A 23593-nucleotide genomic window follows, 5' to 3' on the forward strand; every position below is an offset into this window, starting at 1 on the left:
ATCTACGTGCCGAATTCAAAAGCCAGCTCCTTCGAGCCGGAATCGAACCAGCGACCTAAGGATAGCCAATGTATCATCTACAGTCCTCCGCTCTACCAGCTGAGCTATCGAAGGCAGGATGACAAAAGGTGGCTTAAGCAGGAAACACCAGATAGGTTTGTGGTGTCTTGGGGTACAGTGTTGCCAGATTGGAAATGTCCAAGTATCGTACCAGAAGCTCAAAATTATCGTATTTGGGAGAAAATTATCATATTTAAGTCAAACGTTCAAAATAAAGATCGGCTATTTATCTAGATGTTACAGCTATTGTCCTTTTCAGCACTCATTTTCTATACCTTATTGTAATGATAAAAACTAATTATCTTACCCGAGTCAAACGTTCAAAATACAGCTATTTATCTAGATGTTACAGCTATTTATCCTTTTCAGCACTCAATTTCTATACTTTATTTTTAAACTAACAAACTCAGTTTTGAAACAACTGACCTAAGTGCGACAGGAACGTTAACTTGTGCTCGTGAGAGAGAGCCATTCTCCACGATGATTGGTTGAGAAGACGTAAGATTGGATGCGTAACACCACGTTCACGTCTCCTCACAATCATGAAGGTAGACGTAGGATCCACACAACTACATCTTTGAGAATAGAAGCTCTATAATTACAACGACCATGGTGTCACAAAATTCAGAAATTATCGTACATTGTGGTATTATTGATCGTACATCGTACAGAGGTCAAAATTATGGTACAAATACGATAATTATCGTACGTCTGGCAACACTGTTGGGGTACAACGGTAGCTTGGCTGAATCCAGATCAGACGGTTGCAGGTTCCAATCACATCAGTTGATCTCTTCTTGACATCCATAGTATAAAGTCTACAGCCCTTTACCGTGACTGATTTGCAAATTGAATCAAAGCAATTAAGCAAGGAACGCCGACTTGTTTTCTCGACCTCGTGGCCGCGACAGAGTGCGCCTGACCCCGGATCGGGAGGTTGCGTGTTCCAATTAAGTTGAGGTCAAGCGAACTGTTCTTGACTTTGTGAGTGTAAAGACTAGCGGATTTGCATAGTTTATCAAAGTGCTTTAGCATGAAACACTAAATAATTTTTCCGCTATCTTGTAGTGCAACGGTAGAGTGTCTGGCTCCAAATCACCTTGAGGTCAGACGATCTGTTTTTGATCTCCTGAGTATAAAGTCCAACATCAAGAGTGTTCCTTGAGCACCGTATATTTACTGATTTGCATTCTGTGTCAAGGGGGTTAAGCAAAATACATCACCTCTGGGTTCAGGACCTCGTGGCGCAACGGTAGCGCGTCTGACTCCAGATCAGAAGGTTGCGTGTTCAAATCACGTCGGGGTCACGTGATTTCTTGTTGACTTCTAATGTGAAAAGAAGTCCTGTCGTTGTGTGCTGCAGTGGTTTCCAATCCCACCGCTCTGTATGTCTCCCTTATTGAACACACCTGATTAAGATCATTAGCTAGTTAGGAGAGAGCTCCATGAGCTCATCTGGGTGTGTCAGAAAAAGGAGACAGACAAAAATGCAGGGCCGCGTCTTCCAGAGTCATCGTAAGCCTAAGTTGATTGCAACTCTATTGGTTTCAATGCGTCTACGTTGTATGAAGGATTGCAACGCTTTTGGGAAACACAGCCCAGAGCAGGGGGTCCCCAGGATCAGGATTGAAAATCACCAGTGTACTGTGATAGATTTGTATCTTGACCTGTTATTTTTATTAAGCCTGAGATCTCATGTAATAACCATTCCTGTCATTGTGTACTGTGACAGATCTGCCTCTTGACGTGTTACTTTTGCATATCTTGCCCTGGAATCTCTGAAGAAATCGTGGAAACATCTACGTGCCGAATTCAAAAGCCAGCTCCTTCGAGCCGGAATCGAACCAGCGACCTAAGGATAGCCAATGTATCATCTACAGTCCTCCGCTCTACCAGCTGAGCTATCGAAGGCAGGATGACAAAAGGTGGCTTAAGCAGGAAACACCAGATAGGTTTGTGGTGTCTTGGGGTACAGTGTTGCCAGATTGGAAATGTCCAAGTATCGTACCAGAAGCTCAAAATTATCGTATTTGGGAGAAAATTATCATATTTAAGTCAAACGTTCAAAATAAAGATCGGCTATTTATCTAGATGTTACAGCTATTGTCCTTTTCAGCACTCATTTTCTATACCTTATTGTAATGATAAAAACTAATTATCTTACCCGAGTCAAACGTTCAAAATACAGCTATTTATCTAGATGTTACAGCTATTTATCCTTTTCAGCACTCAATTTCTATACTTTATTTTTAAACTAACAACCTCAGTTTTGAAACAACTGACCTAAGTGCGACAGGAACGTTAACTTGTGCTCGTGAGAGAGAGCCATTCTCCACGATGATTGGTTGAGAAGACGTAAGATTGGATGCGTAACACCACGTTCACGTCTCCTCACAATCATGAAGGTAGACGTAGGATCCACACAACTACATCTTTGAGAATAGAAGCTCTATAATTACAACGACCATGGTGTCACAAAATTCAGAAATTATCGTACATTGTGGTATTATTGATCGTACATCGTACAGAGGTCAAAATTATGGTACAAATACGATAATTATCGTACGTCTGGCAACACTGTTGGGGTACAACGGTAGCTTGGCTGAATCCAGATCAGACGGTTGCAGGTTCCAATCACATCAGTTGATCTCTTCTTGACATCCATAGTATAAAGTCTACAGCCCTTTACCGTGACTGATTTGCAAATTGAATCAAAGCAATTAAGCAAGGAACGCAGACTTGTTTTCTCGACCTCGTGGCCGCGACAGAGTGCGCCTGACCCCGGATCGGGAGGTTGCGTGTTCCAATTAAGTTGAGGTCAAGCGAACTGTTCTTGACTTTGTGAGTGTAAAGACTAGCGGATTTGCATAGTTTATCAAAGTGCTTTAGCATGAAACACTAAATAATTTTTCCGCTATCTTGTAGTGCAACGGTAGAGTGTCTGGCTCCAAATCACCTTGAGGTCAGACGATCTGTTTTTGATCTCCTGAGTATAAAGTCCAACATCAAGAGTGTTCCTTGAGCACCGTATATTTACTGAGTTGCATTCTGTGTCAAGGGGGTTAAGCAAAATACATCACCTCTGGGTTCAGGACCTCGTGGCGCAACGGTAGCGCGTCTGACTCCAGATCAGAAGGTTGCGTGTTCAAATCACGTCGGGGTCACGTGATTTCTTGTTGACTTCTAATGTGAAAAGAAGTCCTGTCGTTGTGTGCTGCAGTGGTTTCCAATCCCACCGCTCTGTATGTCTCCCTTATTAAACACACCTGATTAAGATCATTAGCTAGTTAGGAGAGAGCTCCATGAGCTCATCTGGGTGTGTCAGAAAAAGGAGACAGACAAAAATGCAGGGCCGCGTCTTCCAGAGTCATCGTAAGCCTAAGTTGATTGCAACTCTATTGGTTTCAATGCGTCTACGTTGTATGAAGGATTGCAACGCTTTTGGGAAACACAGCCCAGAGCAGGGGGTCCCCAGGATCAGGATTGAAAATCACCAGTGTACTGTGATAGATTTGTATCTTGACCTGTTATTTTTATTAAGCCTGAGATCTCATGTAATAACCATTCCTGTCATTGTGTACTGGGACAGATCTGCCTCTTGACGTGTTGCTTTTGCATATCTTGCCCTGCAATCTCTGAAGAAATCGTGGAAACATCTACGTGCCGAATTCAAAAGCCAGCTCCTTCGAGCCGGAATCGAACCAGCGACCTAAGGATAGCCAATGTATCATCTACAGTCCTCCGCTCTACCAGCTGAGCTATCGAAGGCAGGATGACAAAAGGTGGCTTAAGCAGGAAACACCAGATAGGTTTGTGGTGTCTTGGGGTACAGTGTTGCCAGATTGGAAATGTCCAAGTATCGTACCAGAAGCTCAAAATTATCGTATTTGGGAGAAAATTATCATATTTAAGTCAAACGTTCAAAATAAAGATCGGCTATTTATCTAGATGTTACAGCTATTGTCCTTTTCAGCACTCATTTTCTATACCTTATTGTAATGATAAAAACTAATTATCTTACCCGAGTCAAACGTTCAAAATACAGCTATTTATCTAGATGTTACAGCTATTTATCCTTTTCAGCACTCAATTTCTATACTTTATTTTTAAACTAACAACCTCAGTTTTGAAACAACTGACCTAAGTGCGACAGGAACGTTAACTTGTGCTCGTGAGAGAGAGCCATTCTCCACGATGATTGGTTGAGAAGACGTAAGATTGGATGCGTAACACCACGTTCACGTCTCCTCACAATCATGAAGGTAGACGTAGGATCCACACAACTACATCTTTGAGAATAGAAGCTCTATAATTACAACGACCATGGTGTCACAAAATTCAGAAATTATCGTACATTGTGGTATTATTGATCGTACATCGTACAGAGGTCAAAATTATGGTACAAATACGATAATTATCGTACGTCTGGCAACACTGTTGGGGTACAACGGTAGCTTGGCTGAATCCAGATCAGACGGTTGCAGGTTCCAATCACATCAGTTGATCTCTTCTTGACATCCATAGTATAAAGTCTACAGCCCTTTACCGTGACTGATTTGCAAATTGAATCAAAGCAATTAAGCAAGGAACGCCGACTTGTTTTCTCGACCTCGTGGCCGCGACAGAGTGCGCCTGACCCCGGATCGGGAGGTTGCGTGTTCCAATTAAGTTGAGTTCAAGCGAACTGTTCTTGACTTTGTGAGTGTAAAGACTAGCGGATTTGCATAGTTTATCAAAGTGCTTTAGCATGAAACACTAAATAATTTTTCCGCTATCTTGTAGTGCAACGGTAGAGTGTCTGGCTCCAAATCACCTTGAGGTCAGACGATCTGTTTTTGATCTCCTGAGTATAAAGTCCAACATCAAGAGTGTTCCTTGAGCACCGTATATTTACTGAGTTGCATTCTGTGTCAAGGGGGTTAAGCAAAATACATCACCTCTGGGTTCAGGACCTCGTGGCGCAACGGTAGGGCGTCTGACTCCAGATCAGAAGGTTGCGTGTTCAAATCACGTCGGGGTCACGTGATTTCTTGTTGACTTCTAATGTGAAAAGAAGTCCTGTCGTTGTGTGCTGCAGTGGTTTCCAATCCCACCGCTCTGTATGTCTCCCTTATTAAACACACCTGATTAAGATCATTAGCTAGTTAGGAGAGAGCTCCATGAGCTCACCTGGGTGTGTCAGAAAAAGGAGACAGACAAAAATGCAGGGCCGCGTCTTCCAGAGTCATCGTAAGCCTAAGTTGATTGCAACTCTATTGGTTTCAATGCGTCTACGTTGTATGAAGGATTGCAACGCTTTTGGGAAACACAGCCCAGAGCAGGGGGTCCCCAGGATCAGGATTGAAAATCACCAGTGTACTGTGATAGATTTGTATCTTGACCTGTTATTTTTATTAAGCCTGAGATCTCATGTAATAACCATTCCTGTCATTGTGTACTGTGACAGATCTGCCTCTTGACGTGTTGCTTTTGCATATCTTGCCCTGCAATCTCTGAAGAAATCGTGGAAACATCTACGTGCCGAATTCAAAAGCCAGCTCCTTCGAGCCGGAATCGAACCAGCGACCTAAGGATAGCCAATGTATCATCTACAGTCCTCCGCTCTACCAGCTGAGCTATCGAAGGCAGGATGACAAAAGGTGGCTTAAGCAGGAAACACCAGATAGGTTTGTGGTGTCTTGGGGTACAGTGTTGCCAGATTGGAAATGTCCAAGTATCGTACCAGAAGCTCAAAATTATCGTATTTGGGAGAAAATTATCATATTTAAGTCAAACGTTCAAAATAAAGATCGGCTATTTATCTAGATGTTACAGCTATTGTCCTTTTCAGCACTCATTTTCTATACCTTATTGTAATGATAAAAACTAATTATCTTACCCGAGTCAAACGTTCAAAATACAGCTATTTATCTAGATGTTACAGCTATTTATCCTTTTCAGCACTCAATTTCTATACTTTATTTTTAAACTAACAACCTCAGTTTTGAAACAACTGACCTAAGTGCGACAGGAACGTTAACTTGTGCTCGTGAGAGAGAGCCATTCTCCACGATGATTGGTTGAGAAGACGTAAGATTGGATGCGTAACACCACGTTCACGTCTCCTCACAATCATGAAGGTAGACGTAGGATCCACACAACTACATCTTTGAGAATAGAAGCTCTATAATTACAACGACCATGGTGTCACAAAATTCAGAAATTATCGTACATTGTGGTATTATTGATCGTACATCGTATAGAGGTCAAAATTATGGTACAAATACGATAATTATCGTACGTCTGGCAACACTGTTGGGGTACAACGGTAGCTTGGCTGAATCCAGATTAGACGGTTGCAGGTTCCAATCACATCAGTTGATCTCTTCTTGACATCCATAGTATAAAGTCTACAGCCCTTTACCGTGACTGATTTGCAAATTGAATCAAAGCAATTAAGCAAGGAACGCAGACTTGTTTTCTCGACCTCGTGGCCGCGACAGAGTGCGCCTGACCCCGGATCGGGAGGTTGCGTGTTCCAATTAAGTTGAGGTCAAGCGAACTGTTCTTGACTTTGTGAGTGTAAAGACTAGCGGATTTGCATAGTTTATCAAAGTGCTTTAGCATGAAACACTAAATAATTTTTCCGCTATCTTGTAGTGCAACGGTAGAGTGTCTGACTCCAAATCACCTTGAGGTCAGACGATCTGTTTTTGATCTCCTGAGTATAAAGTCCAACATCAAGAGTGTTCCTTGAGCACCGTATATTTACTGAGTTGCATTCTGTGTCAAGGGGGTTAAGCAAAATACATCACCTCTGGGTTCAGGACCTCGTGGCGCAACGGTAGCGCGTCTGACTCCAGATCAGAAGGTTGCGTGTTCAAATCACGTCGGGGTCACGTGATTTCTTGTTGACTTCTAATGTGAAAAGAAGTCCTGTCGTTGTGTGCTGCAGTGGTTTCCAATCCCACCGCTCTGTATGTCTCCCTTATTAAACACACCTGATTAAGATCATTAGCTAGTTAGGAGAGAGCTCCATGAGCTCATCTGGGTGTGTCAGAAAAAGGAGACAGACAAAAATGCAGGGCCGCGTCTTCCAGAGTCATCGTAAGCCTAAGTTGATTGCAACTCTATTGGTTTCAATGCGTCTACGTTGTATGAAGGATTGCAACGCTTTTGGGAAACACAGCCCAGAGCAGGGGGTCCCCAGGATCAGGATTGAAAATCACCAGTGTACTGTGATAGATTTGTATCTTGACCTGTTATTTTTATTAAGCCTGAGATCTCATGTAATAACCATTCCTGTCATTGTGTACTGGGACAGATCTGCCTCTTGACGTGTTGCTTTTGCATATCTTGCCCTGCAATCTCTGAAGAAATCGTGGAAACATCTACGTGCCGAATTCAAAAGCCAGCTCCTTCGAGCCGGAATCGAACCAGCGACCTAAGGATAGCCAATGTATCATCTACAGTCCTCCGCTCTACCAGCTGAGCTATCGAAGGCAGGATGACAAAAGGTGGCTTAAGCAAGAAAACCCAATTAGGTTTGTGGTGTCTTGGGGTACAACGGTAGCTTGGCTGAATCCAGATCAGACGGTTGCAGGTTCCAATCACATCAGTTGATCTCTTCTTGACATCCATAGTATAAAGTCTACAGCCCTTTACCGTGACTGATTTGCAAATTGAATCAAAGCAATTAAGCAAGGAACGCCGACTTGTTTTCTCGACCTCGTGGCCGCGACAGAGTGCGCCTGACCCCGGATCGGGAGGTTGCGTGTTCCAATTAAGTTGAGTTCAAGCGAACTGTTCTTGACTTTGTGAGTGTAAAGACTAGCGGATTTGCATAGTTTATCAAAGTGCTTTAGCATGAAACACTAAATAATTTTTCCGCTATCTTGTAGTGCAACGGTAGAGTGTCTGGCTCCAAATCACCTTGAGGTCAGACGATCTGTTTTTGATCTCCTGAGTATAAAGTCCAACATCAAGAGTGTTCCTTGAGCACCGTATATTTACTGAGTTGCATTCTGTGTCAAGGGGGTTAAGCAAAATACATCACCTCTGGGTTCAGGACCTCGTGGCGCAATGGTAGGGCGTCTGACTCCAGATCAGAAGGTTGCGTGTTCAAATCACGTCGGGGTCACGTGATTTCTTGTTGACTTCTAATGTGAAAAGAAGTCCTGTCGTTGTGTGCTGCAGTGGTTTCCAATCCCACCGCTCTGTATGTCTCCCTTATTAAACACACCTGATTAAGATCATTAGCTAGTTAGGAGAGAGCTCCATGAGCTCATCTGGGTGTGTCAGAAAAAGGAGACAGACAAAAATGCAGGGCCGCGTCTTCCAGAGTCATCGTAAGCCTAAGTTGATTGCAACTCTATTGGTTTCAATGCGTCTACGTTGTATGAAGGATTGCAACGCTTTTGGGAAACACAGCCCAGAGCAGGGGGTCCCCAGGATCAGGATTGAAAATCACCAGTGTACTGTGATAGATTTGTATCTTGACCTGTTATTTTTATTAAGCCTGAGATCTCATGTAATAACCATTCCTGTCATTGTGTACTGTGACAGATCTGCCTCTTGACGTGTTGCTTTTGCATATCTTGCCCTGCAATCTCTGAAGAAATCGTGGAAACATCTACGTGCCGAATTCAAAAGCCAGCTCCTTCGAGCCGGAATCGAACCAGCGACCTAAGGATAGCCAATGTATCATCTACAGTCCTCCGCTCTACCAGCTGAGCTATCGAAGGCAGGATGACAAAAGGTGGCTTAAGCAGGAAACACCAGATAGGTTTGTGGTGTCTTGGGGTACAGTGTTGCCAGATTGGAAATGTCCAAGTATCGTACCAGAAGCTCAAAATTATCGTATTTGGGAGAAAATTATCATATTTAAGTCAAACGTTCAAAATAAAGATCGGCTATTTATCTAGATGTTACAGCTATTGTCCTTTTCAGCACTCATTTTCTATACCTTATTGTAATGATAAAAACTAATTATCTTACCCGAGTCAAACGTTCAAAATACAGCTATTTATCTAGATGTTACAGCTATTTATCCTTTTCAGCACTCAATTTCTATACTTTATTTTTAAACTAACAAACTCAGTTTTGAAACAACTGACCTAAGTGCGACAGGAACGTTAACTTGTGCTCGTGAGAGAGAGCCATTCTCCACGATGATTGGTTGAGAAGACGTAAGATTGGATGCGTAACACCACGTTCACGTCTCCTCACAATCATGAAGGTAGACGTAGGATCCACACAACTACATCTTTGAGAATAGAAGCTCTATAATTACAACGACCATGGTGTCACAAAATTCAGAAATTATCGTACATTGTGGTATTATTGATCGTACATCGTACAGAGGTCAAAATTATGGTACAAATACGATAATTATCGTACGTCTGGCAACACTGTTGGGGTACAACGGTAGCTTGGCTGAATCCAGATCAGACGGTTGCAGGTTCCAATCACATCAGTTGATCTCTTCTTGACATCCATAGTATAAAGTCTACAGCCCTTTACCGTGACTGATTTGCAAATTGAATCAAAGCAATTAAGCAAGGAACGCCGACTTGTTTTCTCGACCTCGTGGCCGCGACAGAGTGCGCCTGACCCCGGATCGGGAGGTTGCGTGTTCCAATTAAGTTGAGGTCAAGCGAACTGTTCTTGACTTTGTGAGTGTAAAGACTAGCGGATTTGCATAGTTTATCAAAGTGCTTTAGCATGAAACACTAAATAATTTTTCCGCTATCTTGTAGTGCAACGGTAGAGTGTCTGGCTCCAAATCACCTTGAGGTCAGACGATCTGTTTTTGATCTCCTGAGTATAAAGTCCAACATCAAGAGTGTTCCTTGAGCACCGTATATTTACTGATTTGCATTCTGTGTCAAGGGGGTTAAGCAAAATACATCACCTCTGGGTTCAGGACCTCGTGGCGCAACGGTAGCGCGTCTGACTCCAGATCAGAAGGTTGCGTGTTCAAATCACGTCGGGGTCACGTGATTTCTTGTTGACTTCTAATGTGAAAAGAAGTCCTGTCGTTGTGTGCTGCAGTGGTTTCCAATCCCACCGCTCTGTATGTCTCCCTTATTGAACACACCTGATTAAGATCATTAGCTAGTTAGGAGAGAGCTCCATGAGCTCATCTGGGTGTGTCAGAAAAAGGAGACAGACAAAAATGCAGGGCCGCGTCTTCCAGAGTCATCGTAAGCCTAAGTTGATTGCAACTCTATTGGTTTCAATGCGTCTACGTTGTATGAAGGATTGCAACGCTTTTGGGAAACACAGCCCAGAGCAGGGGGTCCCCAGGATCAGGATTGAAAATCACCAGTGTACTGTGATAGATTTGTATCTTGACCTGTTATTTTTATTAAGCCTGAGATCTCATGTAATAACCATTCCTGTCATTGTGTACTGTGACAGATCTGCCTCTTGACGTGTTACTTTTGCATATCTTGCCCTGGAATCTCTGAAGAAATCGTGGAAACATCTACGTGCCGAATTCAAAAGCCAGCTCCTTCGAGCCGGAATCGAACCAGCGACCTAAGGATAGCCAATGTATCATCTACAGTCCTCCGCTCTACCAGCTGAGCTATCGAAGGCAGGATGACAAAAGGTGGCTTAAGCAGGAAACACCAGATAGGTTTGTGGTGTCTTGGGGTACAGTGTTGCCAGATTGGAAATGTCCAAGTATCGTACCAGAAGCTCAAAATTATCGTATTTGGGAGAAAATTATCATATTTAAGTCAAACGTTCAAAATAAAGATCGGCTATTTATCTAGATGTTACAGCTATTGTCCTTTTCAGCACTCATTTTCTATACCTTATTGTAATGATAAAAACTAATTATCTTACCCGAGTCAAACGTTCAAAATACAGCTATTTATCTAGATGTTACAGCTATTTATCCTTTTCAGCACTCAATTTCTATACTTTATTTTTAAACTAACAACCTCAGTTTTGAAACAACTGACCTAAGTGCGACAGGAACGTTAACTTGTGCTCGTGAGAGAGAGCCATTCTCCACGATGATTGGTTGAGAAGACGTAAGATTGGATGCGTAACACCACGTTCACGTCTCCTCACAATCATGAAGGTAGACGTAGGATCCACACAACTACATCTTTGAGAATAGAAGCTCTATAATTACAACGACCATGGTGTCACAAAATTCAGAAATTATCGTACATTGTGGTATTATTGATCGTACATCATACAGAGGTCAAAATTATGGTACAAATACGATAATTATCGTACGTCTGGCAACACTGTTGGGGTACAACGGTAGCTTGGCTGAATCCAGATCAGACGGTTGCAGGTTCCAATCACATCAGTTGATCTCTTCTTGACATCCATAGTATAAAGTCTACAGCCCTTTACCGTGACTGATTTGCAAATTGAATCAAAGCAATTAAGCAAGGAACGCAGACTTGTTTTCTCGACCTCGTGGCCGCGACAGAGTGCGCCTGACCCCGGATCGGGAGGTTGCGTGTTCCAATTAAGTTGAGGTCAAGCGAACTGTTCTTGACTTTGTGAGTGTAAAGACTAGCGGATTTGCATAGTTTATCAAAGTGCTTTAGCATGAAACACTAAATAATTTTTCCGCTATCTTGTAGTGCAACGGTAGAGTGTCTGGCTCCAAATCACCTTGAGGTCAGACGATCTGTTTTTGATCTCCTGAGTATAAAGTCCAACATCAAGAGTGTTCCTTGAGCACCGTATATTTACTGAGTTGCATTCTGTGTCAAGGGGGTTAAGCAAAATACATCACCTCTGGGTTCAGGACCTCGTGGCGCAACGGTAGCGCGTCTGACTCCAGATCAGAAGGTTGCGTGTTCAAATCACGTCGGGGTCACGTGATTTCTTGTTGACTTCTAATGTGAAAAGAAGTCCTGTCGTTGTGTGCTGCAGTGGTTTCCAATCCCACCGCTCTGTATGTCTCCCTTATTAAACACACCTGATTAAGATCATTAGCTAGTTAGGAGAGAGCTCCATGAGCTCATCTGGGTGTGTCAGAAAAAGGAGACAGACAAAAATGCAGGGCCGCGTCTTCCAGAGTCATCGTAAGCCTAAGTTGATTGCAACTCTATTGGTTTCAATGCGTCTACGTTGTATGAAGGATTGCAACGCTTTTGGGAAACACAGCCCAGAGCAGGGGGTCCCCAGGATCAGGATTGAAAATCACCAGTGTACTGTGATAGATTTGTATCTTGACCTGTTATTTTTATTAAGCCTGAGATCTCATGTAATAACCATTCCTGTCATTGTGTACTGTGACAGATCTGCCTCTTGACGTGTTACTTTTGCATATCTTGCCCTGGAATCTCTGAAGAAATCGTGGAAACATCTACGTGCCGAATTCAAAAGCCAGCTCCTTCGAGCCGGAATCGAACCAGCGACCTAAGGATAGCCAATGTATCATCTACAGTCCTCCGCTCTACCAGCTGAGCTATCGAAGGCAGGATGACAAAAGGTGGCTTAAGCAGGAAACACCAGATAGGTTTGTGGTGTCTTGGGGTACAGTGTTGCCAGATTGGAAATGTCCAAGTATCGTACCAGAAGCTCAAAATTATCGTATTTGGGAGAAAATTATCATATTTAAGTCAAACGTTCAAAATAAAGATCGGCTATTTATCTAGATGTTACAGCTATTGTCCTTTTCAGCACTCATTTTCTATACCTTATTGTAATGATAAAAACTAATTATCTTACCCGAGTCAAACGTTCAAAATACAGCTATTTATCTAGATGTTACAGCTATTTATCCTTTTCAGCACTCAATTTCTATACTTTATTTTTAAACTAACAACCTCAGTTTTGAAACAACTGACCTAAGTGCGACAGGAACGTTAACTTGTGCTCGTGAGAGAGAGCCATTCTCCACGATGATTGGTTGAGAAGACGTAAGATTGGATGCGTAACACCACGTTCACGTCTCCTCACAATCATGAAGGTAGACGTAGGATCCACACAACTACATCTTTGAGAATAGAAGCTCTATAATTACAACGACCATGGTGTCACAAAATTCAGAAATTATCGTACATTGTGGTATTATTGATCGTACATCATACAGAGGTCAAAATTATGGTACAAATACGATAATTATCGTACGTCTGGCAACACTGTTGGGGTACAACGGTAGCTTGGCTGAATCCAGATCAGACGGTTGCAGGTTCCAATCACATCAGTTGATCTCTTCTTGACATCCATAGTATAAAGTCTACAGCCCTTTACCGTGACTGATTTGCAAATTGAATCAAAGCAATTAAGCAAGGAACGCAGACTTGTTTTCTCGACCTCGTGGCCGCGACAGAGTGCGCCTGACCCCGGATCGGGAGGTTGCGTGTTCCAATTAAGTTGAGGTCAAGCGAACTGTTCTTGACTTTGTGAGTGTAAAGACTAGCGGATTTGCATAGTTTATCAAAGTGCTTTAGCATGAAACACTAAATAATTTTTCCGCTATCTTGTAGTGCAACGGTAGAGTGTCTGGCTCCAAATCACCTTGAGGTCAGACGATCTGTTTTTGATCTCCTGAGTATAAAGTCCAACATCAAGAGTGTTCCTTGAGCACCGTATATTTACTGAGTTGCATTCTGTGTCAAGGGGGTTAAGCAAAATACATCACCTCTGGGTTCAGGACCTCGTGGCGCAACGGTAGCGCGTCTGACTCCAGATCAGAAGGTTGCGTGTTCAAATCACGTCGGGGTCACGTGATTTCTTGTTGACTTCTAATGTGAAAAGAAGTCCTGTCGTTGTGTGCTGCAGTGGTTTCCAATCCCACCGCTCTGTATGTCTCCCTTATTAAACACACCTGATTAAGATCATTAGCTAGTTAGGAGAGAGCTCCATGAGCTCATCTGGGTGTGTCAGAAAAAGGAGACAGACAAAAATGCAGGGCCGCGTCTTCCAGAGTCATCGTAAGCCTAAGTTGATTGCAACTCTATTGGTTTCAATGCGTCTACGTTGTATGAAGGATTGCAACGCTTTTGGGAAACACAGCCCAGAGCAGGGGGTCCCCAGGATCAGGATTGAAAATCACCAGTGTACTGTGATAGATTTGTATCTTGACCTGTTATTTTTATTAAGCCTGAGATCTCATGTAATAACCATTCCTGTCATTGTGTACTGTGACAGATCTGCCTCTTGACGTGTTACTTTTGCATATCTTGCCCTGGAATCTCTGAAGAAATCGTGGAAACATCTACGTGCCGAATTCAAAAGCCAGCTCCTTCGAGCCGGAATCGAACCAGCGACCTAAGGATAGCCAATGTATCATCTACAGTCCTCCGCTCTACCAGCTGAGCTATCGAAGGCAGGATGACAAAAGGTGGCTTAAGCAGGAAACACCAGATAGGTTTGTGGTGTCTTGGGGTACAGTGTTGCCAGATTGGAAATGTCCAAGTATCGTACCAGAAGCTCAAAATTATCGTATTTGGGAGAAAATTATCATATTTAAGTCAAACGTTCAAAATAAAGATCGGCTATTTATCTAGATGTTACAGCTATTGTCCTTTTCAGCACTCATTTTCTATACCTTATTGTAATGATAAAAACTAATTATCTTACCCGAGTCAAACGTTCAAAATACAGCTATTTATCTAGATGTTACAGCTATTTATCCTTTTCAGCACTCAATTTCTATACTTTATTTTTAAACTAACAAACTCAGTTTTGAAACAACTGACCTAAGTGCGACAGGAACGTTAACTTGTGCTCGTGAGAGAGAGCCATTCTCCACGATGATTGGTTGAGAAGACGTAAGATTGGATGCGTAACACCACGTTCACGTCTCCTCACAATCATGAAGGTAGACGTAGGATCCACACAACTACATCTTTGAGAATAGAAGCTCTATAATTACAACGACCATGGTGTCACAAAATTCAGAAATTATCGTACATTGTGGTATTATTGATCGTACATCGTACAGAGGTCAAAATTATGGTACAAATACGATAATTATCGTACGTCTGGCAACACTGTTGGGGTACAACGGTAGCTTGGCTGAATCCAGATCAGACGGTTGCAGGTTCCAATCACATCAGTTGATCTCTTCTTGACATCCATAGTATAAAGTCTACAGCCCTTTACCGTGACTGATTTGCAAATTGAATCAAAGCAATTAAGCAAGGAACGCCGACTTGTTTTCTCGACCTCGTGGCCGCGACAGAGTGCGCCTGACCCCGGATCGGGAGGTTGCGTGTTCCAATTAAGTTGAGGTCAAGCGAACTGTTCTTGACTTTGTGAGTGTAAAGACTAGCGGATTTGCATAGTTTATCAAAGTGCTTTAGCATGAAACACTAAATAATTTTTCCGCTATCTTGTAGTGCAACGGTAGAGTGTCTGGCTCCAAATCACCTTGAGGTCAGACGATCTGTTTTTGATCTCCTGAGTATAAAGTCCAACATCAAGAGTGTTCCTTGAGCACCGTATATTTACTGATTTGCATTCTGTGTCAAGGGGGTTAAGCAAAATACATCACCTCTGGGTTCAGGACCTCGTGGCGCAACGGTAGCGCGTCTGACTCCAGATCAGAAGGTTGCGTGTTCAAATCACGTCGGGGTCACGTGATTTCTTGTTGACTTCTAATGTGAAAAGAAGTCCTGTCGTTGTGTGCTGCAGTGGTTTCCAATCCCACCGCTCTGTATGTCTCCCTTATTGAACACACCTGATTAAGATCATTAGCTAGTTAGGAGAGAGCTCCATGAGCTCATCTGGGTGTGTCAGAAAAAGGAGACAGACAAAAATGCAGGGCCGCGTCTTCCAGAGTCATCGTAAGCCTAAGTTGATTGCAACTCTATTGGTTTCAATGCGTCTACGTTGTATGAAGGATTGCAACGCTTTTGGGAAACACAGCCCAGAGCAGGGGGTCCCCAGGATCAGGATTGAAAATCACCAGTGTACTGTGATAGATTTGTATCTTGACCTGTTATTTTTATTAAGCCTGAGATCTCATGTAATAACCATTCCTGTCATTGTGTACTGTGACAGATCTGCCTCTTGACGTGTTACTTTTGCATATCTTGCCCTGGAATCTCTGAAGAAATCGTGGAAACATCTACGTGCCGAATTCAAAAGCCAGCTCCTTCGAGCCGGAATCGAACCAGCGACCTAAGGATAGCCAATGTATCATCTACAGTCCTCCGCTCTACCAGCTGAGCTATCGAAGGCAGGATGACAAAAGGTGGCTTAAGCAGGAAACACCAGATAGGTTTGTGGTGTCTTGGGGTACAGTGTTGCCAGATTGGAAATGTCCAAGTATCGTACCAGAAGCTCAAAATTATCGTATTTGGGAGAAAATTATCATATTTAAGTCAAACGTTCAAAATAAAGATCGGCTATTTATCTAGATGTTACAGCTATTGTCCTTTTCAGCACTCATTTTCTATACCTTATTGTAATGATAAAAACTAATTATCTTACCCGAGTCAAACGTTCAAAATACAGCTATTTATCTAGATGTTACAGCTATTTATCCTTTTCAGCACTCAATTTCTATACTTTATTTTTAAACTAACAACCTCAGTTTTGAAACAACTGACCTAAGTGCGACAGGAACGTTAACTTGTGCTCGTGAGAGAGAGCCATTCTCCACGATGATTGGTTGAGAAGACGTAAGATTGGATGCGTAACACCACGTTCACGTCTCCTCACAATCATGAAGGTAGACGTAGGATCCACACAACTACATCTTTGAGAATAGAAGCTCTATAATTACAACGACCATGGTGTCACAAAATTCAGAAATTATCGTACATTGTGGTATTATTGATCGTACATCATACAGAGGTCAAAATTATGGTACAAATACGATAATTATCGTACGTCTGGCAACACTGTTGGGGTACAACGGTAGCTTGGCTGAATCCAGATCAGACGGTTGCAGGTTCCAATCACATCAGTTGATCTCTTCTTGACATCCATAGTATAAAGTCTACAGCCCTTTACCGTGACTGATTTGCAAATTGAATCAAAGCAATTAAGCAAGGAACGCAGACTTGTTTTCTCGACCTCGTGGCCGCGACAGAGTGCGCCTGACCCCGGATCGGGAGGTTGCGTGTTCCAATTAAGTTGAGGTCAAGCGAACTGTTCTTGACTTTGTGAGTGTAAAGACTAGCGGATTTGCATAGTTTATCAAAGTGCTTTAGCATGAAACACTAAATAATTTTTCCGCTATCTTGTAGTGCAACGGTAGAGTGTCTGGCTCCAAATCACCTTGAGGTCAGACGATCTGTTTTTGATCTCCTGAGTATAAAGTCCAACATCAAGAGTGTTCCTTGAGCACCGTATATTTACTGAGTTGCATTCTGTGTCAAGGGGGTTAAGCAAAATACATCACCTCTGGGTTCAGGACCTCGTGGCGCAACGGTAGCGCGTCTGACTCCAGATCAGAAGGTTGCGTGTTCAAATCACGTCGGGGTCACGTGATTTCTTGTTGACTTCTAATGTGAAAAGAAGTCCTGTCGTTGTGTGCTGCAGTGGTTTCCAATCCCACCGCTCTGTATGTCTCCCTTATTAAACACACCTGATTAAGATCATTAGCTAGTTAGGAGAGAGCTCCATGAGCTCATCTGGGTGTGTCAGAAAAAGGAGACAGACAAAAATGCAGGGCCGCGTCTTCCAGAGTCATCGTAAGCCTAAGTTGATTGCAACTCTATTGGTTTCAATGCGTCTACGTTGTATGAAGGATTGCAACGCTTTTGGGAAACACAGCCCAGAGCAGGGGGTCCCCAGGATCAGGATTGAAAATCACCAGTGTACTGTGATAGATTTGTATCTTGACCTGTTATTTTTATTAAGCCTGAGATCTCATGTAATAACCATTCCTGTCATTGTGTACTGGGACAGATCTGCCTCTTGACGTGTTGCTTTTGCATATCTTGCCCTGCAATCTCTGAAGAAATCGTGGAAACATCTACGTGCCGAATTCAAAAGCCAGCTCCTTCGAGCCGGAATCGAACCAGCGACCTAAGGATAGCCAATGTATCATCTACAGTCCTCCGCTCTACCAGCTGAGCTATCGAAGGCAGGATGACAAAAGGTGGCTTAAGCAAGAAAACCCAATTAGGTTTGTGGTGTCTTGGGGTACAACGGTAGCTTGGCTGAATCCAGATCAGACGGTTGCAGGTTCCAATCACATCAGTTGATCTCTTCTTGACATCCATAGTATAAAGTCTACAGCCCTTTACCGTGACTGATTTGCAAATTGAATCAAAGCAATTAAGCAAGGAACGCCGACTTGTTTTCTCGACCTCGTGGCCGCGACAGAGTGCGCCTGACCCCGGATCGGGAGGTTGCGTGTTCCAATTAAGTTGAGTTCAAGCGAACTGTTCTTGACTTTGTGAGTGTAAAGACTAGCGGATTTGCATAGTTTATCAAAGTGCTTTAGCATGAAACACTAAATAATTTTTCCGCTATCTTGTAGTGCAACGGTAGAGTGTCTGGCTCCAAATCACCTTGAGGTCAGACGATCTGTTTTTGATCTCCTGAGTATAAAGTCCAACATCAAGAGTGTTCCTTGAGCACCGTATATTTACTGAGTTGCATTCTGTGTCAAGGGGGTTAAGCAAAATACATCACCTCTGGGTTCAGGACCTCGTGGCGCAATGGTAGGGCGTCTGACTCCAGATCAGAAGGTTGCGTGTTCAAATCACGTCGGGGTCACGTGATTTCTTGTTGACTTCTAATGTGAAAAGAAGTCCTGTCGTTGTGTGCTGCAGTGGTTTCCAATCCCACCGCTCTGTATGTCTCCCTTATTAAACACACCTGATTAAGATCATTAGCTAGTTAGGAGAGAGCTCCATGAGCTCATCTGGGTGTGTCAGAAAAAGGAGACAGACAAAAATGCAGGGCCGCGTCTTCCAGAGTCATCGTAAGCCTAAGTTGATTGCAACTCTATTGGTTTCAATGCGTCTACGTTGTATGAAGGATTGCAACGCTTTTGGGAAACACAGCCCAGAGCAGGGGGTCCCCAGGATCAGGATTGAAAATCACCAGTGTACTGTGATAGATTTGTATCTTGACCTGTTATTTTTATTAAGCCTGAGATCTCATGTAATAACCATTCCTGTCATTGTGTACTGTGACAGATCTGCCTCTTGACGTGTTGCTTTTGCATATCTTGCCCTGCAATCTCTGAAGAAATCGTGGAAACATCTACGTGCCGAATTCAAAAGCCAGCTCCTTCGAGCCGGAATCGAACCAGCGACCTAAGGATAGCCAATGTATCATCTACAGTCCCCCGCTCTACCAGCTGAGCTATCGAAGGCAGGATGACAAAAGGTGGCTTAAGCAGGAAACACCAGATAGGTTTGTGGTGTCTTGGGGTACAGTGTTGCCAGATTGAAAATGTCCAAGTATCGTACCAGAAGCTCAAAATTATCGTATTTGGGAGAAAATTATCATATTTAAGTCAAACGTTCAAAATAAAGATCGGCTATTTATCTAGATGTTACAGCTATTGTCCTTTTCAGCACTCATTTTCTATACCTTATTGTAATGATAAAAACTAATTATCTTACCCGAGTCAAACGTTCAAAATACAGCTATTTATCTAGATGTTACAGCTATTTATCCTTTTCAGCACTCAATTTCTATACTTTATTTTTAAACTAACAACCTAAGTTTTGAAACAACTGACCTAAGTGCGACAGGAACGTTAACTTGTGCTCGTGAGAGAGAGCCATTCTCCACGATGATTGGTTGAGAAGACGTAAGATTGGATGCGTAACACCACGTTCACGTCTCCTCACAATCATGAAGGTAGACGTAGGATCCACACAACTACATCTTTGAGAATAGAAGCTCTATAATTACAACGACCATGGTGTCACAAAATTCAGAAATTATCGTACATTGTGGTATTATTGATCGTACATCGTACAGAGGTCAAAATTATGGTACAAATACGATAATTATCGTACGTCTGGCAACACTGTTGGGGTACAACGGTAGCTTGGCTGAATCCAGATCAGACGGTTGCAGGTTCCAATCACATCAGTTGATCTCTTCTTGACATCCATAGTATAAAGTCTACAGCCCTTTACCGTGACTGATTTGCAAATTGAATCAAAGCAATTAAGCAAGGAACGCCGACTTGTTTTCTCGACCTCGTGGCCGCGACAGAGTGCGCCTGACCCCGGATCGGGAGGTTGCGTGTTCCAATTAAGTTGAGTTCAAGCGAACTGTTCTTGACTTTGTGAGTGTAAAGACTAGCGGATTTGCATAGTTTATCAAAGTGCTTTAGCATGAAACACTAAATAATTTTTCCGCTATCTTGTAGTGCAACGGTAGAGTGTCTGGCTCCAAATCACCTTGAGGTCAGACGATCTGTTTTTGATCTCCTGAGTATAAAGTCCAACATCAAGAGTGTTCCTTGAGCACCGTATATTTACTGAGTTGCATTCTGTGTCAAGGGGGTTAAGCAAAATACATCACCTCTGGGTTCAGGACCTCGTGGCGCAATGGTAGGGCGTCTGACTCCCGATCAGAAGGTTGCGTGTTCAAATCACGTCGGGGTCACGTGATTTCTTGTTGACTTCTAATGTGAAAAGAAGTCCTGTCGTTGTGTGCTGCAGTGGTTTCCAATCCCACCGCTCTGTATGTCTCCCTTATTAAACACACCTGATTAAGATCATTAGCTAGTTAGGAGAGAGCTCCATGAGCTCATCTGGGTGTGTCAGAAAAAGGAGACAGACAAAAATGCAGGGCCGCGTCTTCCAGAGTCATCGTAAGCCTAAGTTGATTGCAACTCTATTGGTTTCAATGCGTCTACGTTGTATGAAGGATTGCAACGCTTTTGGGAAACACAGCCCAGAGCAGGGGGTCCCCAGGATCAGGATTGAAAATCACCAGTGTACTGTGATAGATTTGTATCTTGACCTGTTATTTTTATTAAGCCTGAGATCTCATGTAATAACCATTCCTGTCATTGTGTACTGTGACAGATCTGCCTCTTGACGTGTTGCTTTTGCATATCTTGCCCTGCAATCTCTGAAGAAATCGTGGAAACATCTACGTGCCGAATTCAAAAGCCAGCTCCTTCGAGCCGGAATCGAACCAGCGACCTAAGGATAGCCAATGTATCATCTACAGTCCCCCGCTCTACCAGCTGAGCTATCGAAGGCAGGATGACAAAAGGTGGCTTAAGCAGGAAACACCAGATAGGTTTGTGGTGTCTTGGGGTACAGTGTTGCCAGATTGGAAATGTCCAAGTATCGTACCAGAAGCTCAAAATTATCGTATTTGGGAGAAAATTATCATATTTAAGTCAAACGTTCAAAATAAAGATCGGCTATTTATCTAGATGTTACAGCTATTGTCCTTTTCAGCACTCATTTTCTATACCTTATTGTAATGATAAAAACTAATTATCTTACCCGAGTCAAACGTTCAAAATACAGCTATTTATCTAGATGTTACAGCTATTTATCCTTTTCAGCACTCAATTTCTATACTTTATTTTTAAACTAACAACCTAAGTTTTGAAACAACTGACCTAAGTGCGACAGGAACGTTAACTTGTGCTCGTGAGAGAGAGCCATTCTCCACGATGATTGGTTGAGAAGACGTAAGATTGGATGCGTAACACCACGTTCACGTCTCCTCACAATCATGAAGGTAGACGTAGGATCCACACAACTACATCTTTGAGAATAGAAGCTCTATAATTACAACGACCATGGTGTCACAAAATTCAGAAATTATCGTACATTGTGGTATTATTGATCGTACATCGTACAGAGGTCAAAATTATGGTACAAATACGATAATTATCGTACGTCTGGCAACACTGTTGGGGTACAACGGTAGCTTGGCTGAATCCAGATCAGACGGTTGCAGGTTCCAATCACATCAGTTGATCTCTTCTTGACATCCATAGTATAAAGTCTACAGCCCTTTACCGTGACTGATTTGCAAATTGAATCAAAGCAATTAAGCAAGGAACGCCGACTTGTTTTCTCGACCTCGTGGCCGCGACAGAGTGCGCCTGACCCCGGATCGGGAGGTTGCGTGTTCCAATTAAGTTGAGTTCAAGCGAACTGTTCTTGACTTTGTGAGTGTAAAGACTAGCGGATTTGCATAGTTTATCAAAGTGCTTTAGCATGAAACACTAAATAATTTTTCCGCTATCTTGTAGTGCAACGGTAGAGTGTCTGGCTCCAAATCACCTTGAGGTCAGACGATCTGTTTTTGATCTCCTGAGTATAAAGTCCAACATCAAGAGTGTTCCTTGAGCACCGTATATTTACTGATTTGCATTCTGTGTCAAGGGGGTTAAGCAAAATACATCACCTCTGGGTTCAGGACCTCGTGGCGCAACGGTAGCGCGTCTGACTCCAGATCAGAAGGTTGTGTGTTCAAATCACGTCGGGGTCACGTGATTTCTTGTTGACTTCTAATGTGAAAAGAAGTCCTGTCGTTGTGTGCTGCAGTGGTTTCCAATCCCATCGCTCTGTATGTCTCCCTTATTGAACACACCTGATTAAGATCATTAGCTAGTTAGGAGAGAGCTCCATGAGCTCATCTGGGTGTGTCAGAAAAAGGAGACAGACAAAAATGCAGGGCCGCGTCTTCCAGAGTCATCGTAAGCCTAAGTTGATTGCAACTCTATTGGTTTCAATGCGTCTACGTTGTATGAAGGATTGCAACACTTTTGGGAAACACAGCCCAGAGCAGGGGGTCCCCAGGATCAGGATTGAAAATCACCAGTGTACTGTGATAGATTTGTATCTTGACCTGTTATTTTTATTAAGCCTGAGATCTCATGTAATAACCATTCCTGTCATTGTGTACTGTGACAGATCTGCCTCTTGACGTGTTACTTTTGCATATCTTGCCCTGGAATCTCTGAAGAAATCGTGGAAACATCTACGTGCCGAATTCAAAAGCCAGCTCCTTCGAGCCGGAATCGAACCAGCGACCTAAGGATAGCCAATGTATCATCTACAGTCCTCCGCTCTACCAGCTGAGCTATCGAAGGCAGGATGACAAAAGGTGGCTTAAGCAGGAAACACCAGATAGGTTTGTGGTGTCTTGGGGTACAGTGTTGCCAGATTGGAAATGTCCAAGTATCGTACCAGAAGCTCAAAATTATCGTATTTGGGAGAAAATTATCATATTTAAGTCAAACGTTCAAAATAAAGATCGGCTATTTATCTAGATGTTACAGCTATTGTCCTTTTCAGCACTCATTTTCTATACCTTATTGTAATGATAAAAACTAATTATCTTACCCGAGTCAAACGTTCAAAATACAGCTATTTATCTAGATGTTACAGCTATTTATCCTTTTCAGCACTCAATTTCTATACTTTATTTTTAAACTAACAACCTCAGTTTTGAAACAACTGACCTAAGTGCGACAGGAACGTTAACTTGTGCTCGTGAGAGAGAGCCATTCTCCACGATGATTGGTTGAGAAGACGTAAGATTGGATGCGTAACACCACGTTCACGTCTCCTCACAATCATGAAGGTAGACGTAGGATCCACACAACTACATCTTTGAGAATAGAAGCTCTATAATTACAACGACCATGGTGTCACAAAAT

At 42.8% G+C, this 23593-nt stretch overlaps 25 non-coding genes across 25 annotated transcripts; 13 read left to right on the plus strand and 12 right to left on the minus strand.

The window, feature by feature from the left end:
* Nucleotides 1-27: 27 nt before the first annotated feature.
* Nucleotides 28-114, minus strand: trnay-gua (transfer RNA tyrosine (anticodon GUA)). The gene is given in 2 exon segments: nt 28-63; nt 78-114. It is a non-coding gene; the product is annotated as a tRNA-Tyr (tRNA).
* A 1181-nt stretch (nt 115-1295) lies between these two features.
* Nucleotides 1296-1367, plus strand: trnaw-cca (transfer RNA tryptophan (anticodon CCA)). Its single transcript has one exon. It is a non-coding gene; the product is annotated as a tRNA-Trp (tRNA).
* Nucleotides 1368-1884: 517 nt separating this feature from the next.
* Nucleotides 1885-1971, minus strand: trnay-gua (transfer RNA tyrosine (anticodon GUA)). Its single transcript is given in 2 exon segments — nt 1885-1920; nt 1935-1971. It is a non-coding gene; the product is annotated as a tRNA-Tyr (tRNA).
* Nucleotides 1972-3152: 1181 nt separating this feature from the next.
* trnaw-cca (transfer RNA tryptophan (anticodon CCA)) lies at nt 3153-3224 on the plus strand. Its single transcript has one exon. It is a non-coding gene; the product is annotated as a tRNA-Trp (tRNA).
* Nucleotides 3225-3741: 517 nt separating this feature from the next.
* trnay-gua (transfer RNA tyrosine (anticodon GUA)) lies at nt 3742-3828 on the minus strand. Its single transcript is given in 2 exon segments — nt 3742-3777; nt 3792-3828. It is a non-coding gene; the product is annotated as a tRNA-Tyr (tRNA).
* Nucleotides 3829-5009: 1181 nt separating this feature from the next.
* trnaw-cca (transfer RNA tryptophan (anticodon CCA)) lies at nt 5010-5081 on the plus strand. Its single transcript has one exon. It is a non-coding gene; the product is annotated as a tRNA-Trp (tRNA).
* Nucleotides 5082-5598: 517 nt separating this feature from the next.
* On the minus strand, nt 5599-5685 carry trnay-gua (transfer RNA tyrosine (anticodon GUA)). The gene is given in 2 exon segments: nt 5599-5634; nt 5649-5685. It is a non-coding gene; the product is annotated as a tRNA-Tyr (tRNA).
* A 1181-nt stretch (nt 5686-6866) lies between these two features.
* On the plus strand, nt 6867-6938 carry trnaw-cca (transfer RNA tryptophan (anticodon CCA)). Its single transcript has one exon. It is a non-coding gene; the product is annotated as a tRNA-Trp (tRNA).
* Nucleotides 6939-7455: 517 nt separating this feature from the next.
* Nucleotides 7456-7542, minus strand: trnay-gua (transfer RNA tyrosine (anticodon GUA)). The gene is given in 2 exon segments: nt 7456-7491; nt 7506-7542. It is a non-coding gene; the product is annotated as a tRNA-Tyr (tRNA).
* A 565-nt stretch (nt 7543-8107) lies between these two features.
* On the plus strand, nt 8108-8179 carry trnaw-cca (transfer RNA tryptophan (anticodon CCA)). Its single transcript has one exon. It is a non-coding gene; the product is annotated as a tRNA-Trp (tRNA).
* A 517-nt stretch (nt 8180-8696) lies between these two features.
* On the minus strand, nt 8697-8783 carry trnay-gua (transfer RNA tyrosine (anticodon GUA)). Its single transcript is given in 2 exon segments — nt 8697-8732; nt 8747-8783. It is a non-coding gene; the product is annotated as a tRNA-Tyr (tRNA).
* Nucleotides 8784-9964: 1181 nt separating this feature from the next.
* trnaw-cca (transfer RNA tryptophan (anticodon CCA)) lies at nt 9965-10036 on the plus strand. The gene has a single exon. It is a non-coding gene; the product is annotated as a tRNA-Trp (tRNA).
* A 517-nt stretch (nt 10037-10553) lies between these two features.
* On the minus strand, nt 10554-10640 carry trnay-gua (transfer RNA tyrosine (anticodon GUA)). Its single transcript is given in 2 exon segments — nt 10554-10589; nt 10604-10640. It is a non-coding gene; the product is annotated as a tRNA-Tyr (tRNA).
* Nucleotides 10641-11821: 1181 nt separating this feature from the next.
* On the plus strand, nt 11822-11893 carry trnaw-cca (transfer RNA tryptophan (anticodon CCA)). The gene has a single exon. It is a non-coding gene; the product is annotated as a tRNA-Trp (tRNA).
* A 517-nt stretch (nt 11894-12410) lies between these two features.
* Nucleotides 12411-12497, minus strand: trnay-gua (transfer RNA tyrosine (anticodon GUA)). Its single transcript is given in 2 exon segments — nt 12411-12446; nt 12461-12497. It is a non-coding gene; the product is annotated as a tRNA-Tyr (tRNA).
* Nucleotides 12498-13678: 1181 nt separating this feature from the next.
* trnaw-cca (transfer RNA tryptophan (anticodon CCA)) lies at nt 13679-13750 on the plus strand. Its single transcript has one exon. It is a non-coding gene; the product is annotated as a tRNA-Trp (tRNA).
* A 517-nt stretch (nt 13751-14267) lies between these two features.
* Nucleotides 14268-14354, minus strand: trnay-gua (transfer RNA tyrosine (anticodon GUA)). The gene is given in 2 exon segments: nt 14268-14303; nt 14318-14354. It is a non-coding gene; the product is annotated as a tRNA-Tyr (tRNA).
* Nucleotides 14355-15535: 1181 nt separating this feature from the next.
* Nucleotides 15536-15607, plus strand: trnaw-cca (transfer RNA tryptophan (anticodon CCA)). Its single transcript has one exon. It is a non-coding gene; the product is annotated as a tRNA-Trp (tRNA).
* A 517-nt stretch (nt 15608-16124) lies between these two features.
* On the minus strand, nt 16125-16211 carry trnay-gua (transfer RNA tyrosine (anticodon GUA)). Its single transcript is given in 2 exon segments — nt 16125-16160; nt 16175-16211. It is a non-coding gene; the product is annotated as a tRNA-Tyr (tRNA).
* A 1181-nt stretch (nt 16212-17392) lies between these two features.
* trnaw-cca (transfer RNA tryptophan (anticodon CCA)) lies at nt 17393-17464 on the plus strand. The gene has a single exon. It is a non-coding gene; the product is annotated as a tRNA-Trp (tRNA).
* Nucleotides 17465-17981: 517 nt separating this feature from the next.
* On the minus strand, nt 17982-18068 carry trnay-gua (transfer RNA tyrosine (anticodon GUA)). The gene is given in 2 exon segments: nt 17982-18017; nt 18032-18068. It is a non-coding gene; the product is annotated as a tRNA-Tyr (tRNA).
* A 565-nt stretch (nt 18069-18633) lies between these two features.
* On the plus strand, nt 18634-18705 carry trnaw-cca (transfer RNA tryptophan (anticodon CCA)). Its single transcript has one exon. It is a non-coding gene; the product is annotated as a tRNA-Trp (tRNA).
* A 1785-nt stretch (nt 18706-20490) lies between these two features.
* trnag-ccc (transfer RNA glycine (anticodon CCC)) lies at nt 20491-20562 on the plus strand. Its single transcript has one exon. It is a non-coding gene; the product is annotated as a tRNA-Gly (tRNA).
* Nucleotides 20563-22347: 1785 nt separating this feature from the next.
* On the plus strand, nt 22348-22419 carry trnaw-cca (transfer RNA tryptophan (anticodon CCA)). The gene has a single exon. It is a non-coding gene; the product is annotated as a tRNA-Trp (tRNA).
* Nucleotides 22420-22936: 517 nt separating this feature from the next.
* Nucleotides 22937-23023, minus strand: trnay-gua (transfer RNA tyrosine (anticodon GUA)). The gene is given in 2 exon segments: nt 22937-22972; nt 22987-23023. It is a non-coding gene; the product is annotated as a tRNA-Tyr (tRNA).
* Between the last annotated feature and the right edge of the window lie 570 nt (nt 23024-23593).

This window comes from Garra rufa, unplaced genomic scaffold (genome assembly GCF_049309525.1).
Source record: "Garra rufa unplaced genomic scaffold, GarRuf1.0 hap1_unplaced_032, whole genome shotgun sequence".
NCBI lineage: Eukaryota > Metazoa > Chordata > Actinopteri > Cypriniformes > Cyprinidae > Garra > Garra rufa.